Source organism: Odontesthes bonariensis, chromosome 22 (assembly GCF_027942865.1).
Source record: "Odontesthes bonariensis isolate fOdoBon6 chromosome 22, fOdoBon6.hap1, whole genome shotgun sequence".
In the NCBI taxonomy this organism is placed as follows: domain Eukaryota; kingdom Metazoa; phylum Chordata; class Actinopteri; order Atheriniformes; family Atherinopsidae; genus Odontesthes; species Odontesthes bonariensis.
In genome coordinates, this window is record NC_134527.1 from 8,217,486 (window position 1) to 8,231,190 (window position 13,705).

The 13,705-nt window shown below is 40.9% G+C and overlaps 1 protein-coding gene across 1 annotated transcript in view; it reads left to right on the forward strand.

Moving 5' to 3' along the window:
- Positions 1-887: 887 nt before the first annotated feature.
- Positions 888-13,705, forward strand: part of lpar1 (lysophosphatidic acid receptor 1) — a 41,035-nt gene continuing 28,217 nt past the window's right edge. Inside the window, exon 1 of the mRNA XM_075455723.1 lies at positions 888-1,281. The gene's annotated coding sequence lies outside the window, so the exon portion shown is untranslated. The remainder of the gene's footprint in view (positions 1,282-13,705) is intronic.

Here is a 13,705-nt window from a genome sequence, read left to right on the forward strand (position 1 = left end):
CAACAATGTGCCTTTGACGCTCCATTTCGTTCCACAGCCCATGGTTGGTTTAGTCCAAACACCTCACTAAGTGCTCACAGATGGTGTAAAGCTGGCAGACATAACTGTGCCTACCCAACGCTTTCTCACAACTTGAGAGCTTCACATGAGAAGCTTTTGCCTTCACGGAGAGCAGAGCCAGCAGACAGGAGGAAATATTTCTAATGTATTATGTCGAGGGTCAGTTGGTTAGGAACACAATATGACTTTAAGTCCCTCGGTGTCTCTCTGTTCCACTCCACCCCTCTTTCCCTTCCTGTCTCTCTCTTAACAAGTTGCTGAAAAAAAATGTGTTTCCAATTAGGTGCTGAGGGGAAAGAACAAGTCTTTAGGAATGTCTTTTGGTAGCGTGACATTTACATGTTATATTTATTTTTTTATTATTCTCCAAATAGATAAATAAGAGAAAGCCAGCTGGAAGAACCAAATGCACTTGTTGCTATTAAATTTTCACCTGTCTTCGGTTTAAAGAGCGAAATTCACTCAACTTCTTTATTTATTTATTTTTTGTTCAGTTAAATATAGTTTTGCAACATGCAAGTAAACCAACGTTGTAGTTGCTGTGAATATTTAAACCAAAAGTTGGGTCGAAAAAATTAACCCAACCTGTTGGGTTAAAATAACTCAAAAAATGGGTTCGTCCATATTCAACACCGCAATTGGGTTAAAAATGAACACAATTCTTTTTAGTGTGTGGTTTCTATTACCAACACAAGCTTTTTTTTTTTTTATTAAAATGCGGCAAGTTTTTTTTTTATTTTCTTCTTTGCACTGCGCGTCTGCGTGCTTATGTGTGAGTGACGTCATATGCAGACAAAGGTCCCGTCCCGTGTAGTGTGTGTGGCAGTCGGTCAGTGAGAGAAGGGGAGAGACGCGCCAGCGCAGAGAGGCACGGAGACGGAGCAGGGAGCATCAAGGCTTCTACATCTGGGAGAGAATTAAAAAAAAAACAATCTGCAATTCAAACAGAGAGAGAGAGTAAAAAGGGAAACAGTAACATACTGGTGGGATATATCGCGTTTCTGTTTGGACATAAAATGAAAGGCTTACCTGGCTCTACATTGGATTTGGAGTCTTTAATGCTGCGACTTTGACACAAGAGTTGCGCATGCAGAGTCTGTCTGAGTTATCTGTTGGAGGAATTTAAGGCACCCCGAATCGAACTCGAGTTGGACATTCAGGAACCAGTCACGGTGTAAGCTTAACCACCTACCCTCAACTCTCACTGGAACTCACATCACTGTAAGTATTGAATTCTTTTTCTTTTCCGAATGAGATACAAATGATCCACAGCGTGCGAAGAAACACTCATTGGGACCGTTCCGTCTCCTTTAGACATGCATGCTTGTGTAATGTGGGCATCTGTATATGATCAAAGTATAGCTACCTGCCACGTAGACGTGGCGAGGCAGCATGCGGTTCAGATAAAGGCTTTGATGGCACTAGCGGATGGCTGAAGCCTCTGTGCGCACCGTTATTTCAGCAGGAGACGCGCGGTTAGTGTGCGCCTTTCAGAGGGTGAGCACTGGGACGCGGCTGGAATGAGGGACTTGTTGCGCCACAGCCGGGCTCTTTATCAAACTCCGAGACTAGAACAACTCTTGTACAGTAAGGAGGGAGTGAGCGGAAAAACAACGGGTAGTGGGGAGTCAAAAGTTGACATCTATTTTAATTTTCCGCACTAATTAGCGCTCAGAGAATGCTTCTAGAGTTTTTTGTTTTAGATTGCTTCATTGTATGTTTCTCTCCAAAATGTAACCACCCCTCCAAAACGTTGTAAAAAACTTTATTCAGTACTCTGCTTTGGTTGTCCAACACTTGTTGACAGTCTGAGTAATTATTAAAACACATTAACCAGTCCTCAAACACTTGGCACCCTTACAAACTATTCACTTTGATTATGTCTACTGCTGGTAGGAGTCAGTTCACCATAGCCCTGAAAAAATGTATGAATAAAAAGTTAAGATTATTCGCCGAGTACATCTAGTTGTTTCTTATTTTCTCCATAAAGTAAACTTTAAAAAGAGGAAATAAAGTGTTAATGCGTTTAGGGCAGGGTGTTTGATTCCCTTACAGTGGCAGGTTCTGGTTAGATATCCTCCTTTTTTTGGACGTGAAATCATTTTGCAGCCATGAATCATGCAAACTGATGGAAGCCACAAGGTGCATTATGAAAAGGATTGCCATCAGTAAATTATATCATGCTGCTACAGAAGGATGCCACGATGAGCACTGCTGAGAAGTTTTCGGGTATTGTAGCTGAAAAAGATCTGATGACTCCTGTGTATGGAACAGTCAAAAGAAAGAGAAGGAGGACCATGAAGCTGGCAGAAGTTGTGTCCTTGCTGACGCCAGCTACTGATCTGGCCAGAGAAAAGCGGGCACTAGCAACTGATGAGCCGGTGGTGGGATTTGCAAAGCTGTCTATTTAGTCACCTTAGGTCAAGTGGCAACTTGATCTGCCAGTGATTCCAGTTTCACTCACAAAGTATCCTGACCTCACACGAGCATGAAAATCAGAAAGTCCTATGAGTATGTACGTAGCCTTAAAGGGAAGGCTGTACGCAATGATTCGCTGTTATTGTCATTAAAAACAATTAGAAGCCATGCAAGGACACAGATGAGGTTCTTCTTCTTTTTTTTTTAATTGTTTCTAATTGTTCTGCCAGCAAAAGAGCTTCTCTTTTTGCTGACACGAAGTTGCCATCTTCCTAATAAGCATTTATGGAATGCACAGATGTTTACCGACAAAACTGGAATATGAATGAAGTTGTGTAAGCTTCTACAAAGCCCCTGTCAGTCCAAGCACTCCGATGCCGATACCATGAATTGGCCTTCAGGCTAAAAGGTACCTTCTGCAGCTTAAAAATCTTGCATCTAATCTTGCATTCTATCTAAAGTAGAAACAAGAAATTACTAAGTATCTAAGGACCTCTAATGACGCCCACGGGTTGCACAGAAGTAAAGTTTGGGAGCCATCCCTCTCTGCAGAGACCTGGGATTGCATTTGTCAGTGCTACATTCGGCTTAGTCATGCATTCCAACAAATACCGCTGGCCATGTCTTCAGTTGGAAAGTTGGGTAAGAGTTCTCATCCTTGCATCCTTGAAAGTTTGGGGGGGGGGGGGGCATCACCTGAAGGAACAGATCCTTCTGTGACCTTTACTGCCAGCTTTAAAACTAATTAGTCTATGTGTTTACACAAAGTAAACAAGCAAACAACAAATGGGCAGATTACCTTGAAAGACACCCTGGACTCTCAGTTTGATGACTGCATGGCTGTTCCCGCTCACACACATTTCCACACATGCCACCACAGATACATGATAACACAACAAAGTTTCTATTTTATCAGTCGGTTCTAACTGATTGTAGCGGCCTGCTGTCGTTGTCCGTTTGATCTTACCTCATGAGTGTTAACTCATCTGGGGCTCAAATGGTGTGTGTGTATGTGTGTGTGTGAGCATCTTTTATTTGAGTATACTCAAGAGCAGGCCAGAACACTGTTTACCTACCACCCACTGCCACACACCTCAGGGGGTCTTTGATGCTATAGGGGGAGTGTGAGGACCATTTGCACTGCTGCTGATAGAAGAGGTCAATGTCTTTCAAGCCGTTTTAATTATGGATTCCCCGAATCATTGCCTTTCTATTTTAGAAGTGTATTGATAATTATATAAAGTAACTTATTGGAGCATTCCTTAGAAATGCTGTAGTGCTGAAAAACAAGTGATGCCAGGATCTGTCTTTAACTGAACCAAAGGGCGGTGTTTTATAAATATTCCTTAATTTAGTAATTGTCTCTAATTTGTTTAAAAATGTGTTGCATTAGTGTGTTTTTAATTTTCCAATCACACTTAATGTGTAAATGCACAATTAAGCAATAAATAATTTCTGATAAAGTCATCAGTCTCATCAGAGCCCGTTTGATGGGATTTCACTTGTAAGAAATTAAGTTTTTTTTTTATGAATTCACCTTTCACCTCTATTTTACTAACAGCAAATAGCTGTTTTGCCTGCAATTTAGCTCCAGCTATCCCATCCTTGAGAAATTCAGCCTTTTACTCCATTCACAGCTTCTGTGGAGGGTCATGAAATGAGGATATGAAGCAAGTGGGAAGCAGAGAATGTAAGACGTGACAAGAACAGACTGAGGCAGAAAAACTGAAGAAAAGGAATAAGATAGCAAGGGCAGTCCTCATCAGGGCAATTCCATACAAAGCAAGATATGTTGTTTAAAGGTGCCAGAGTTTACGTTTCTCTCTTGAACTTGTATTTTACTTCATGGACTGGCTGACGCAGTTTTTCCAAATGATTTTTAATTTGCCTGTCCTCTAAACTCTCATGTATCTAAATGTTAAGCCATGTGACTTTTCAGTGGAAAATCATATTATGTCACTGTGGACGTTATGCGCTAGCACTTCAGATATGGGGTCAGGATGGTTTTCAGGAGCTCAGTGGTTTCCCCGGTAACCACAGAGGAGAGCAGGAAAGGCTATTTGTCAAAGTTCTCTCTGATAGATTTGACAGGATTACAAATACATACTCATCTGGGAGTTATTCCACAACTTGTGAGATGCTTAAAAACTAAACAAAAGTTGAAGGGTGAAGTTGATGCTTCTGACTTCTGACCTTCTTAGTCAAACCAAACAAAACTCCCACTGCAAAGACGTAGTGTCTCCCCTGCAGACGACTGTTTTATGTTTCCCTACATGAGCCCTGACATCCGTCAAACGACAGGGTCCTTGAAACATCTGTGTTGTGATTGTTGAAAGCATGATCTCTCCTCCCCCTTGTCTACAGACCAGCATTCCACCCATTCTTACTCCAAAGTTTCAGATTGTTTCCACATTCAGGAAGGTAGCAGACTCACAATCTGTGAACTCTTGTTGTAAAACACTAATTTCCCAAAAGGGTATGTGAACAGGAAGTTGATTCTAGCTAGAGCTCACCTTTTTCCAAAAAGCTATGTAAATCTGTACAAAGTAGATCAAAAAGTTGTACCTTGACAGATGTCAGTTCTTATTTGCATGCTTTGGACTTCTCAGCATAACTGTTGACCTTCTTAAGTGTTAAAGCTGCTGCATCTATGTGGCTGTTGTTCTTTAGAAGAAAGAAAGATGAAAGACAAAAAGCCAGACCACAATATCTTCTTTAACTGCTTGTCAAGATGAAGTCACACTATAGAGGGGTGCAAGATAGTTTAAAAGTCTGTGCTATTTCCTCCTCATCATATACAAACTTTAGATATGTTTCAATTTGTCAGAAGGGGCACTTCAGACATTTGTTGATCAAACAATATGCATGTTTAGGGGTTGCTGTGTTGCTGCATGACACAAATTTTTGAGATTTTTGCAGATGGGATAAGATATTCATGCTGGACTACTGCTTTCCATTCTCTGATCTTAAAGTCTTTAAACAAAAAGTTCTATCATTACTCACTTCCACAAACATATTGGGAAAATGAGTCAGACTGTATAACTAGGCTATCTGACTCTAATTTCACCTTTATATGAACTGAGAGTCCCAGTATAATATTCCTCAATAGACTAATAACAGCGTATAGTAAGTTTGCAATTTGTTCAGTTGGGTTCTATTAATCTATTGCTAGAACTTGTGTGAAAATATTAAGTTTGAGGTCATTTTGATGGGAAACTAGGTACAAGTTTTTTTTAAAAATGATTTTTCCATCCAGACCAAGTCATTTTCAGGGAATCAGTTATTTGACTTATTGAAATGTTTATCTGATGTAAAATTCCTTCCTTCCTAGTTTCTGCCTCTTACAGCATTTCTGTATTTTGTTGTGTTTTATTTTCCTTTTATATAGCTGGATTCTAATTGACAATAAGTTTTGAAGAAGTTTTAAGTAATTTAAATTCACACATAGCCTTAAGTTGTGTTTATTCACAATGATGTATAATGAATAGTCCACATCCACCTCATCTGTGCTTATTGTTTTGTAATGGATAAACTTCATAAACTCTGACCCACTCTTTTTTTAAGTTAGGGTTTAGTTTCCTTTTGAAGTCAATAGCCATCATTATTGATTTTTAAATTTATTTCAGACCTGTATTTTTATTTAGACTACCACTATCATTTGCAAGTCATGTACGCTTGAATTTGTCTTTTGGTAAGATTTAGGCAACACAACTTATTGTTTACGGTTAAGAAAATTATCATAATTCACATGCTTTTTCACAATGTTCAAAGAGGAATTTCCTATTCTCCTAAGTAGTTATATATTTATCTAATACCACATAATGATTTGGGGAAAAGCAGACACTTTAAAAAAGAATAATTGTAATTTTTGCATCATGTCCTCCCGCCAATTAATTACCACTCCAGAATAGTTTGAGCCATGGCAACACATCCTCAGTGGAGAGGATGTGCACGTATGAATAATTAACAGTGGAAAAATTCAGGACTAACTCACTGATCATTCTCCATTGTCCAAATTCGAAAACAGATTCACCATATCTTGACTGCATGTGCATTCCTAGAAATTGAGTAATGAAACTAATACCAAGTATACTGTTACATGACGGATGCATGCATTGCATTCTGTGTGGCTCACATACTAGCCACAAGTCATTCAATTCAATTCAATTCAAAAATACTTTATTTATCCCAGAGGGAAATTAAATGTTGATGTAGCTCAATTAAATCAAAGAGTTATTATAAATGCTGATGGCTGTGGGCAGGAAAGATTTCCTGTAGCGGTCCGTTTTGCATCCAAACTGAAGAAGCCTTTGACTGAAGAGACTCTGTTTTCTGATAACAGTCTCATGGAGAGGATGTTCAGGGTTGTCCAAAATTCTCTTGATTTTATGCAAAATCCTTCTTTGCATTATTGTCTCCAGAGGTTCCACAGTCGTCCCCAGAACAGAACCAGCCTTCTTTATCAGGTTGTTGAGTCTTTTTAGGTCCCTGGTTCTGATGCTGCTGCCCCAACAGATGACGCAAGAGGAAATGACGCTCTCAACAACAGACTTGTAGAAGATCTGCAACATCTTGTTGCAAACCTTGAAGGACCTTAGCTTCCTCAAGAAGTACAGTCTGCTCTGTCCTTTCTTGTAGATTGCTTCACTGTTGTGTCTCCAGTCCAGTCTGTTGTCCACATGAACACCAAGGTATTTATATTCCTCAACCACCTCCACTTCTTCTCCCATGATGGAAACAGGGTTTGATCTGACCCTGTTTCTCCTGAAATCTACAATCATCTCCTTTGTTTTGTTAACATTCAAGATGAGATGATTGTTCCCACACCATGCCACAAAGCGGTCTACCAGCTCTCTGTACTCAGCTTCTTGTCCATCTCTGATACACCCGACAACTGCAGAGTCATCTGAATATTTCTGTAGATGACAGGAGTCTGACTTGTACTGGAAGTCTGAAGTGTACAGAGTGAAAAGGAATGGTGAGAGTACAGTCCCCTGTGGTGCTCCTGTGCTGCTGATCACCTGGTTAGACACACAATTCTTCAGTCTGACAAACTGTGGTCTGTTTGTCAGGTAGTCATTAATCCAGGTGATTGTTGAGGCCTCCACCTGAGTCTTCTGGAGTTTCAGACGAAGCAGATCAAACTGGATTGTGTTAAATGCACTGGAGAAATCAAAGAACATGATCCTCACAGTGCTGCCTGCTTTATCCAGATGACAGTGGGTTTGTTGAAGCAGGTGTATGATAGCGTCTTCAACTCCAACTCCATGGCGATAAGCAAACTGCAGGGGGTCCTGATATGTGCTGGTTTGCTTACACAGGTGGGTCAACAGGAGTCTCTCCAGGACCTTCATTATGTGGGATGTCAGTGCAACAGGTCTGTAGTCATTGATATCTGAAGGGTGAGTTTTCTTTGGTACCGGAACCAGACAGGATGTCTTCCACAACAGTGGTACCTTCTCTTGGGTCAAGCTAAGGTTGAAAAGGTGTTGCAGAATCCCACAGAGCTGCTCTGCACAGGCCTTCAGGACTCGGGGGCTGACACCATCTGGACCTGCAGCCTTGTTCCGGTTCAGTCTTTCCAACTGCCTCTTCACCTGACTTCTAGAAACAGAAAAGTGGGAGGGGGAGGCAAAGGGGACAGCAGCATCTCCTGATTGGGTTGATGACAAACTAGTGGAAGCAGAAGAATCCATGACTGAGGTGGAGGTGGAGATGTTACAGGAAAGCTGTGGGTCAGAGGAGGGTGGGATGTCTCTTTGGCTGGGAACAGGAGGGGAGGATGGTGAGCTTGTTCCTGAACTGAACCTGTTGAAGAATGTGTTCAGCTCATTTGCTCTGTCCAGACTTCCATCCATCCGATCCTCCCTCTGCTTGAGGCCTGTGATCTTCTTCATTCCTGACCACACATCTCTGATATTGTTCCTCTGCAGTTTACTCTCAAGCTTCTTTCTATACACCTCCTTGCTCTCTCTGATCTTGACTTTGAGCTGCTTCTGTATACTCCTCAGTAACTCCCTGTCTCGCTCCCTAAAGGCTCTTTTTTTCCTGTTCAATAGTTCCTTTAGCTCACTGGTGATCCAGGGTTTGTTATTAGGGAAGCATCTCACTGTTCTGGTGGGGATGGTGTTGTCCACACAGAAGTTTATATAGTCAGTCACACACTCAGTCATGGCATTAATGTCCTCTCCATGTGGCTTACAAAGAGAAATCCAATCGGTTGCATCAAAACAACCCTGTAAGGCTTCTTCAGCTTCCTCTGACCACTTTCTAACAGTCCTTTTTGTGACAGGTAGTCTCTGGACAAGGGGTTTATATGCTGAACAGAGAAAAACAAGGTTGTGATCTGATTTACCCAGGGGAGGTCTTGATTTGGAAATGTATGAATCCTTGACATTTGTGTAAAACAAATCCAATGTCTTGTTTTCTCTGGTAGAGCAGCTGACAAACTGTTGAAAAGTTGGCAGTGTAGCAGAGAGTGAGGCATGATTAAAATCACCAGATATTGCCACAAAAGAATTGGGGTGTTGTGTCTGTATCTTAGCAACAACAGAACTGATGACATCACATGCAGTGTCGGCAACAGCTGAGGGTGGAATGTAAACAGCCACCAAAACAACACTGGTGAACTCTCTTGGCAAATAATATGGACGAAAACTTACTGCCAATAGTTCAATGTCAGGACTGCAGATACGACTATTCACAGTAACATGTCCTGGGTGACACCATCTGTTGTTGACAAGCACTGCCAATCCACCCCCTTTCCTTTTCCTGCTACTCTTTAAATCTCGATCTGCTCGTACAGTCAGGAAGCCCGGCAGAGAGACGCTGGAGTCGGGTATATGATCCTGTAGCCATGTCTCAGTAAAACACATAATGCTACATTCCCGATATTCTTGCTGAGTCCTTGTCAAGGCTAGAAGTTCATCCAACTTGTTAGCTAACGATCTTACATTTCCCATGATGCAGGATGGCAGAGATGGTTTGAACTTCTTCTTTCTTTCTCTCCTCTTTGCTCCTGCTGTGCATCCACGACGCCTCCTTTTCAATTCCAGTGGGATTTCTGGCTTCAGTTGTCGAATTATTTCTGCTTTTCCAATGTTATTCAGCTGCTCCCTGTTGTAAACCACCTTGTTGCTATGGTTATGCATCATGACAAAAGAGTAAAATATACAAAAGTATTGGGAAAAATTAATCCAGCTGCACAGCATCCAAGGCAGGAAGGAACAGTTGTCCAAAAAATGCAATTTCTTCTAAGAAATAACAGGAATGAAATTTAGAAAAAAAGAAAAATCTCAATGTGAGGTACAGAGCTACTCCAACGTGCTGCCACCCTCAGCAGCGCATTCTAGAACCATTCATGCATCACTAAATCATTTGTGACCATGTATGCAGCATCAGGTGGGTGAGAAACATGCTTTGTGGAAAAAATCCCACACTCACCCTTTATCTCTCAGCTGTCCTCATCACTTCTTTCTGTTTGGAGGGGATGTGGGTTAAAATCGTACAAAGGGTGCCTCCTGTCAGTCATGGGCAAATTAAAAGAGGAACCAGCATTTGTGAGAAAGAGGAAACAATTTTTCTGCAAAGCAAAATTCTCTCCTCAGCCTTAGAGTACTGTATTTTTTTCATTTGTCGCTTCTGTACTTCACGGCTTTTGAATAAAGATTGACAATCTTCGTGTGACCAGCTGCAGTTCTTGAATAGTTCTACCAACAGTTTGATAAGTAAAAATGGGATCGAACTGTTTAATGCTGCATCAGGAGCTGCATGCAGCCTCAGACCCTTTACATTCAAACACGAGTGTTTTGATTTTTGTAGTTTCTCCCAAGTGTTTGCATCTATCGTCGGCACGTGAATGCCTTTTTACATGTTGAAATGAAAAATTACTTCCAGGGTAAAAGGAGATTTTCACTGATTCCAATTGTAACGCTTATGTTTGATTTGAAAAATCAGGATTTTGGCTTAGGATGTCTGACTGGCTGCCACTGTCTCCTTGGCTTAATGGCATTGGCAAACTTAGGCTATATAACATTGGTGCTAATCTTGCGAACAGGACCTTTTTACATTCTTGTAAACAAATTTGCAGTTAAAAGCCAAGTAAATTAAGGAAAAGATGGAGTATGGCGTATGCTATCAAATAAAACAACCCAACAACACAAAGCCCAAGGCCAACATTACAGTTTTGTTACATACCCAGTAGATATTTGAGTTATTGGAATGACTTTGAGAGGAATCTGGCTTGTTTCAGAGGAATTGCGAGTCAATTTTCGGTTGTCCAAGACATCGCTGTTCGAGATTTGACTGAGCTGCTTTGTCCTTACATTGTAGGGCAGGAAACTGTTAAGATTACCCATCAGTCCTGTAAAAAAAAAAGTTGGATGCTTACTGTATCAGCGCAATTCATGGGAATGGAAATGTTTTCGTAACCAGTGGTGTAGGGGAACAGAAAAGGGAAAAAAAGTCAAGCACATATTTACATGTGCTAAATCTTTACGCAATACAGTTTAATACAGCTTTTTTTTTTGTGGCTCAGGAAATAATGCAATCATTCATCAATAAGTAGAGGCATCTGGGTGCTGTATTTCCTCTGTTATAGATTAGACTCAGAGCCGATAAAAACTTGAGACTAACACTGAGTCATTTAACGTGGGACTGAATGCTGATTAAATACTTTACACTCAAAAGCCAGATGAAAACATACTGCTATCTTCAGCGAATATATGTGTGTGTGCTTGGGTAACGTGGCTCAATCTATAACTAAAATTTCATCATGACAAAGTAGAAACAATTGTTTTCCAAATTTAGGAGATATCAAACAATGAAAGTTTTCATGTTCTATATTATCATTTAAAAAGTTTCAAAATACCCTCAGACTGGAGCGAAGGGTTATCTTTTAGCAAGACAACCACCTGTTCCATTCATCCAAGACAAAACATGACTGGTTAGAGGAAGGTTTTTGATGAACTCAAATAATACAAAGGCAAATAATACACTGAAGAGACCTGGGGAGGAAGTTGATAGAGTATTCAACTCACAAACACCTGGGAAGCAGCTTGTCCCAAACGTTATGGTTCCCTGAAATGAGGGTATGTATAACAAGTATTGTAATGTCTGCATGGTGGCACTGAAATGTATGAAAATATGACTTTGAATTAAAGTGTAGAAAGTGCGCTTTAGTCACGAGTGAACTGTATGTTCTTGTATCTGTTATTTGAGCAGATACAAAACTAAGGGATTTGTATTTTGCTTCCAAAATTCTCTTTGGAGGTCTAATCATTATTACACAAGACACTGAAATTATACTGCCACTACAGATCAAGGCCTCCTGCTAGCATTTGTTTTCACTCAGCGCACAGCAATAGTAATTTTGACAAGCCAGAACACTAAAGTGATGAATTTGAATGCATTTGAGTCAAACCCTGAAATCTCCGTGGACCACATCGCTGACGCAATGCCATATTGCATCCAAGCTCTGGTGATGTAATCGGTGGAATCTGTCTCTAACAGTGTGATTTCATTAGAGAATGGCTGACCACACCCAACAATAAACTGCAAACAAACCTGACACACATGGTAGAGGCTGCTTATCTGGGGCGAGCCATTCGGGAAGTAGCTGGAGAAGTTAGGATATTACAGTCAAACCACTTGTTGTAAGCTGTTACTATGCAGCTATAAATGGTTGAAGTACCTGCGATACATACTGAATCTTTCTATGTCCGATGAGTAGAAAGTCCACCAGTTCCTTTTGTTTTGCGTCATGCGGTTAGCAGGGTTTTTCTTTAATGTAACAATTCCCAAATAACATCCACATTTCACTACCAATCCTCTTTGTGAAAGTCTCACCATTGCTGTTGACTCATTAGGTGATGTGGTAGTGGCTCACAAGATGCAAATAACACTGGCAGGCTCTCATGACTACCGTTTCCTGCCAAACTACACGCTGCCACTACGTTCAGTCAAGCTGCATTTGTGAGGGCTTTTGAATGATTCATTTCATGGTGATACTCCTTCCCCTGTTCCCGCCATTTAGTCTGAAAACCTGCTTGACCTAAACATGTGGAACAGATCAGTGTAGAAAAATAAAGTAGCTTATTAGATGGACATTTGAAAAGTGAAAGGGCCCGTTATACTCTCCTCCACAGATAATACCCCATGAGCTGGATTTTGCTTGTCACTTGGCTCTCCGAAGCTACGATCCCTGGGAGGATTTATAGCCCAATTATGCTGATGATTCTGGTTATTATTTAGAAAGAACACAATGCATTTAGTGGCTCTGGACAATGTAGAGACCTCTGCGAAATTCACGTAGCGGCAACAAGTTAACTCCTTTCCTTTGGGGAGTAAAGCATGATTATGATGGAGAGCATCCAATTAACGCTCCCAAAAAGCTTCTGTTGTTGGTGTGATGAAATGTCGCTGCTTTAATGACCCACACTGATGTATCTCATCATTTCAAGTGGTGGACTTTTTTCTAATAAATCATTGAGCAAGCTTCACTTGATAGCAGCTATGTTTTGACTTTTTTTTAACAGTAATTATGACACAATTCTCTAGAGTCCCGTTTTCTGAGATGTAACTGCTTGAGTGTTTTCAAGTGCATCATCCAGTGATGAGCAGTGAATCAGCAGTCATACATGACTAACCAGCACACATGACTCCCGAGCTCTGTCAGTACGCGACAAGCGAATGACAGTATGTGTGAGAGTGTGTGTGCTGTTTGTGTGCAATTGCCTATGATGTCAAACGAGAGAGTTAGAGAAAGAAAGCCAATGTGTGTGAGAGTTCGTGTGAATTCTGGGTCGTAGAAGTCCTGTTTCTCTGCTTTCTGGAGAGGGCGTGTGGAAACAATGGGCACATTGTGTGGGGAGCTGGCAAAGACAGGAGGAAGGGAGGAGGAGGAGACGAGAGAGTAAAGGGGAGCTGAGATGACATTAGATGGGTATATGGGAGGGAAGTTTTAAAGGGAAAGGAGGAGAGACAAAAAAGCGAGATGAAAATAAGACAAGAAAAAGAAAAGAATTATCAGTGTTGAGTGGAGAGAAAATGAGTTAGAAAGGTCTGAGTTCTCATTTTCCTTTATGCTGTTGATGTCCATGTTGCCACAGTAGTGCAGTAAGAATTTGGGATTTGAGTCGGATTTAAGGTTGAATTCTTTTGAGCTCCAATAGAGCAAAGCTCATATAATTTCAGCACATTTCAATGTGATACAAATTTATTTCTCAAA